The sequence below is a fragment of the Clinocottus analis genome, unplaced genomic scaffold (genome assembly GCF_023055335.1).
Source record: "Clinocottus analis isolate CAN_PGR_092001 unplaced genomic scaffold, fCliAna1.0.p SCAF_10, whole genome shotgun sequence".
Lineage (NCBI taxonomy): Eukaryota > Metazoa > Chordata > Actinopteri > Perciformes > Cottidae > Clinocottus > Clinocottus analis.
Genome location: NW_027175821.1, coordinates 7404394 through 7410729, shown reverse-complemented (window position 1 = coordinate 7410729; position 6336 = coordinate 7404394).

Genomic DNA, 6336 nt, shown 5'->3' with positions numbered 1-6336 from the left:
AATGTGACATTACAGTAAAGCAAAGAGGAATAATTGGAACAGGGAGAGACCAAGGGGGAAATGAGAGTGTTCAAACAATGGGGGAATACACAGGGGTGGTATAAAGTAACTTGCTTCTCCGGTGTTGTCTGTTCTACTTCGGGGAAGTCGAGGATTACTGATTGAGGACACAGCTGTTCAGCATAGTAACAAACAAAGTTTGCTTGGAAATGATGGAACTTCACAAACGAATGGCACATCCTGTTTTCAGAAAAAAAAGAGAGGCAAGAATGCAGGAAATGTGACGGGGTAGTACAAGTGAAACTAAAAGACATTTGATTAATTTGTGTGTCCCATTGTGGTTTCATACAGCGTGTCTCAGGTTTGCAGCTGTTTCTGGTCTGGCACTCGACATCTCTGCCGCACTTCCCTGCTCTTATTCACACTCATTTAATTGTAGGTATAAACTCGCCGACTGCCAATTACGCTGTATGGTGTTCACTCGCTTGCTCTTCATTGGGATCCCCATTGTTTTGCTAATTACTAGGAGAACAATTTGATTGGCAGCGCACCAAAGTAAGGGCCCAATATGTCAGCCAGTCGCCTTGTTTAGATAACAGAGGAAATGATGAATTAACTGAATTCATTAGCTGATAAATTGGAATGAATTAATGTTACGATTGGACAGGATGGTCTTAAGAGTAGATGAAAACATAATAAATATCCTGCTACGCCCCTTTTGCCGTCACCTATAGACTCAGGCATCTTGGTAATAACTGTCACATCAACTTAAAATCTTGACACACAATGCGGGTTTGTTTTAAGCTAGTTAGCAGGCTAATGACGATGTAATTGAGTATAGCAGAAAGGAGACACTTGTTATTATCAGACAATGAGTAAATTAAGCAGAGATATGGCCTGTGCAGTGAAGCTATCACGGCCTAGATGAGTGCAGCATGCAGAGCACGCAGCCTTCTGTCATCTGCCTGATGAGAGAACGGAGCAGCGCCTCTCTCCTGAGAGATCCCCAAATGGTCCAGGCTAACAACGCTCTCCCAAGGAATTAGCTGGCTCAACCGTCCAACACACACACACACACACACACACACACACACACATACGCAACTAAACCACCAAACACACACGCACAAACTGAATCGTCAGTTTCTGACTGGGTCTTGCATAACTGAGGCCCGTCCCTGAGCCCGGATCAAGGATTGTGATCACTGCTTTGTTATTCTTGCTCAAACTCACAACAGGCAGAAATAGGAGCTTGAGCCATTAAATTACTTGGTGGAGTGAAATAATATCTCTCACAGGACACCAATTTAAAGGGAAGTGAGTTATTCATGTAAGCCATGAATACTGTAAAACTATTTCTTGGTTATTTTAATGTCATAACAGGGCAGTAAACGACTGACTGCAACAGTTTTGTAGAGTTTAATTTTTAAGCCGTGACATGGCCTCTCTGGGATGGCAATGTCAGTTGGTTGATTGGTTGGTCGTCCACTGCTTCTTCTATTTAAGTGATATTTGTATACTAATTTAAAAATATATCTTACTGATGCAACATCTCCATTTTGTGCTTGTTAACATATCATAATTTAACATTTGAACAGTTTCATTGCTGGGTTTACAAAAATGACTTTCAAAGCATCAGGACCCATTAATAATTCCTCTGTTGAGTATAAGTGAAATAGATTTACGAGCCAATACTCGACTCATTCAAGAGAACTTAATCACTACTCCCTCATTTAAAAGTGCAATGAAAACATATTCATGGCTTATTTGGATATTTTGTAGTTGCTGTCACGTAAATCCGAGTCTCGACCTATAGTCCATGTAATTTCCTGTTTTGGTCTCTTACGCTCCAGACTTCATTGTATAGAACAGGAAACCAGTGTAATTACTTTCAGAGGAGTTCATTCTTGAAGAATGTGACTCATCCAGCCTTCACTGGACTTCAAATGAGCCATAACATCACTGCTGACTGGGGATTTCTGAACACCACTTCACCCTTCCTCTTTCAACTCAGACAGGCAATTTACTTGAAATCCTTACAGCGTCAAGCCAACAACACAGAGTTCATCAAAGAGCGCAAATATTTATATTTAATGATACATTTAAGTTGTAGTTATATATTGAACACTGGGGAGAATAGGGAGTAAAAACAGGCCGTGAGAAGATGTGAATGTGTGAGTGGAAGTGACAATGAACATCGCTTTAACAAATGCTATGGACTCCAGCACCTAGTGGGAAGGAACAATGTTCTTTATTGTATTGTACCAAGCTGAGAAGCTGTCAGTCACACAAGGACGTCTCAGTGCATCTTTTCAGCGGTGGAAATGTTTTTAGGGAATCAGTAGTTTCAGGAAAGTGAATAGAAACAGCATTTTTAAGATCAGACTACTGCTGAATTTTCTTATGTTTTTCAGTGGTGTGAAACATTTTTTGTGGTTGAAATGATACTTCTTTCTGATCCATTAGCTGTCATCTTTTTCGCACAAATAATAACACACCAGGTACTCCAAATGTAGTTTACGGCAGAGCATGCATTGTATTGTATTGTGCGTAAACACTGAAGTCATGATCACCTGCACTTTGAGATGTGGTGGGCTTCAAATTAGATTCCCATCAGCAAAACTATTACATCTTTAAAAATACATTTGTAAAAGTTTTGTGAGGTCAGACATTTATTAAACTTTCTGATTAAGTTTGAACAATATCTGGGTCTATTTGGGTTAAAAAATTACCATGCAATCATCTATTCAATTTGTCAGAAAAATTGGAGAATTCACTTCACAGGACTAACATTTAGGCATCACTGACAAATGAATGTCTCTCCCTCTTGGGGCAAAAATAGGCTTAACTTCAAAGGATGTTTCGAGTAGTTTCCACATAAAAAAAATGGTGCAGATTTTTTTTAGGAGTAAGCTCAGATATTGATGTGAAACTCGCTGTGTATTTGATCTGAAAGATCTGTGAAAAGCCTGGTAGCCTGGATTAGCACTTAAAATCAAATTGGTGCCACTGAAAGTCATTGTAATGTGATCTAAGTGATAAGATACGATTGGGAAGTCCTCTGGGAGTCCTCTGTATTCTGTGCGAGAGCACCAAAGAATGTCGAGTTCATACACGAAAGGTCCACTGACGCAACCTTCCCCTGCCACTAGTAAGCCACATCTGAGAAAGGCATTAGTGGACTGCCATCTGATGGTGAACTCCAGCTGATGCAACTGAGAGATAGCGGCTTGCGTCTGGCGTCAGCTGGCTAGGAAACGCCTTTTCAAAATAGCTCTGAATCTGCAAGATAATGCTGTGAATAACAAAAGCAGTTTCGTGGAGCAGTACAACATTCTAGAAATTGTGAATGTAGCCATGAAACCTCCTCTCCAATCCCGCTGGAAAACTGGGCTAACCAAGGTAGGCAACATTAGTCGTCAAACTGCGTCTTTCGGGAACAAGGTTTTCTGGACAGGAAACAGAATAGATGCCATGTAGAGGCGTACAATGTGCTTGTTGCCTGCTGTTGGTACTTCTCTCACATACACTTAGAGCGTGCAAGCTTTATTCTCAGCAGCCTCAGTGGTATCTCCAGGCTATCCATCTTGCAGAGGGCAGATCATTATGTAGTCGACAGGCAGCTTTAGGCCGGTTGCAGGTGGGACTGCTTGTACTAGATGAACTATGGGCTGCTCCTGTTCTTTACTAGACCTCCATTAAAACAAAACCATCCCCTTTTACTGTTGAATAGTACATTGCACTTGAGATTGTTCCACTCTTCCAATGCTGCTATCGTTTGTTGCACCCAAAGCTGCATAAAAGGACCAAGCTGGTCTTCATCTTTATTTTATTTTATTTTTTACCAACAAATCCCATTAAAAGAGCCAAACATAGCAATGAATTTGTCCTGCTAACAAGTGCTGTCTGTGCAGCCACAGCTTGTATCTTATGCCTCTGCGCCACAGATCTCCATCGCCATCCAAAAACCATTAAAAACATATAAAACTGCAACACCATTGGGTGATAATGTAGTTTATTTTTACACAACTCTGCAGCAGCATTTTCTCTGGACAGAAGCTCCATGTTGGGCAGATTGAACATGCTGGGGGATGTGGCTCTTTGCTTCGCTAGTTTGACGAGCTGTGAGGAAGGAGCTACACTGTGTTTGTTCATTGTAAATAAAGAATATGTCACCAAATGCACCAGCCTGGCTCTTTTTATCTGTCTTTTTAATAGTTGTCAGACTGCAATGGGTTCAATGGCACCGATGCATACCATACCTCTGGCTGTGAAGTCGGTACTTGTTAGCAGGATAAATTCATTGCTGGTGGATTTGTTGATTATAAAATAAAAGATCAAATATGTTGGCCTTATTCTTTCATGCAAAAGCTGTGTGATTTAATTTTTAGAAACAGAGCGCTCGAATGCAAGAGTTACAAAGATGCTCTCTTGGATTGCAAAACTCTCTCTCGAATCATTTTGCTGGATAGAAAATATACAAACACACTATTATCAGCACTAAACTTCACACCCGCTGAAAGTGAATATCATGTTCTATATTCATGAGAAGCACAATAAGATACAGAAAGAATAGATATTTTATTTTTGATTACTCCAGTTTGCGAGATTATAAATACATTCTATGGACACAAACATAGAAGTAACAGGGCATCTTTAGTAATCTGTACAATGACACTGAAATAACAGAGATTTATCAGGATGTATTTGGGCTCAAACACTATTGGCTTTGTTGTATCATTTCGAGTTTCTAGTGAAAAATGTGTGAGTATCTGGGTTTGATGCCACCAAAAAAGCTCCAGCGCAGGTTGGCTCTCGTTAGAAAAACCTGAAAATATGCCAGTGGTTTCTCTATGCTCTGTGCGTACAAAAGGAAATTGTCGAGAGAAGTCTTTTCACATGAAAATAGTGGATTATCGATGTTTGACAGAAAGCAGAATGATTTCCCTTTAGAGAAAAACAGGCTATTTACGTTTCAACTACAATAGTTTTGCTATACTTGGCTTCCCAATAAGTCATCTTAATTAGCATCTTAGTCAGCAGAGAAACATAGTAACTCAACAAAATTAGACGTTAAATGATTGGAAATAAGCGGGGAGTCCAGATTATGGCACTTCCAAAGCAGAAGAAAGAGAAAATGTGCCAGTTGTGTCCATGTGAGAGAGAGGTAGAGCTGCTCAGATCGCATTTTGTAAGGGGGAGGATTAAAACAACAACAAAACAAACTGCATGAAAGAGGAAGGAGAGAGTAAAGACAAATTAGATCACAGGAAGAGAGAGCAATGAGGATAAGGGAGCGGATGATGGAAATATAGATAACAACACGTTGGCCATGGTAGAAATACAATCCTCAGATTCTGCACACTCACACACACACGTGCACACACACGTGCACACACCTGCAGCTCTCTCCCAGCGGGTGGCCCTGTGTAATTTGGCACATCCATATCCTAGGCTGGGTTTGTCTTCCATGCTGTCGAGGCAGGAGGCAGTCACAAACCCCATCAGGATATTCCAGCCAATCCTTGAATGATGTCACTTTCGAAGCACACTCACTGAACTGCAAACAAATCTCGACTGTGGGAAAGTGTCTCGCTTATAACTGTCCCATTTTTCTACTGGTGGTGATTCTTGTCATAGGGGGGATGGTCTAATTTCATCCAGCCTCCAGGTGTCTGATTGCTCAAGGAGTTCGACCCCGTTTCCTCTCACTTCACCACACCACTGCACTTTCCATGGTCTTCCCCTTTGGTCTTTTATGTGGCTCTTCACAGGGGCATGTGTCCCAGACCGTGTCCCTTAGGCCAGCAGGTCTACCCCTGCCAATACTCAGTGAAATCTGTCTGCTTTGACAGCATATGGGTAAAATTACATGGCAAAAAACAAGTTGCCCTCTCATGACATTTCTTCCCTTTGATACTTCACTCTCAACTCCGCCGCTCAATTTTAGCCCCGTGCCACAGTGTGTGCGTGTGAGTTGGAGCCAATGGAAACTGACCTCCCACCACTGCAGACGGATCAAAAGAGGAGACTACTTTGATTTAAATTCTGTCTTAAAGGTTTGGGTCACTTAAATAACCCGACAATCAAATAAAAGACAACATATTTATCACAAAAGATATTCAGGGCTTTTCAGCTACATCCTGGCAAATGACTTCTTGTTTGTAGAGCAAACAGCATACTTTTTTATTTTTTTAATTTTTTTTTATCTCAACACCAAATCCTTTTTTTGGTCACACAACATCATATTTCAAGTTGATAAAGTGAACTTGTAGGCAGACAGTTGCTCATTTGCACATCCAGGAGCTCTATTCACTGGGTGCAGCAGCTGCTTGC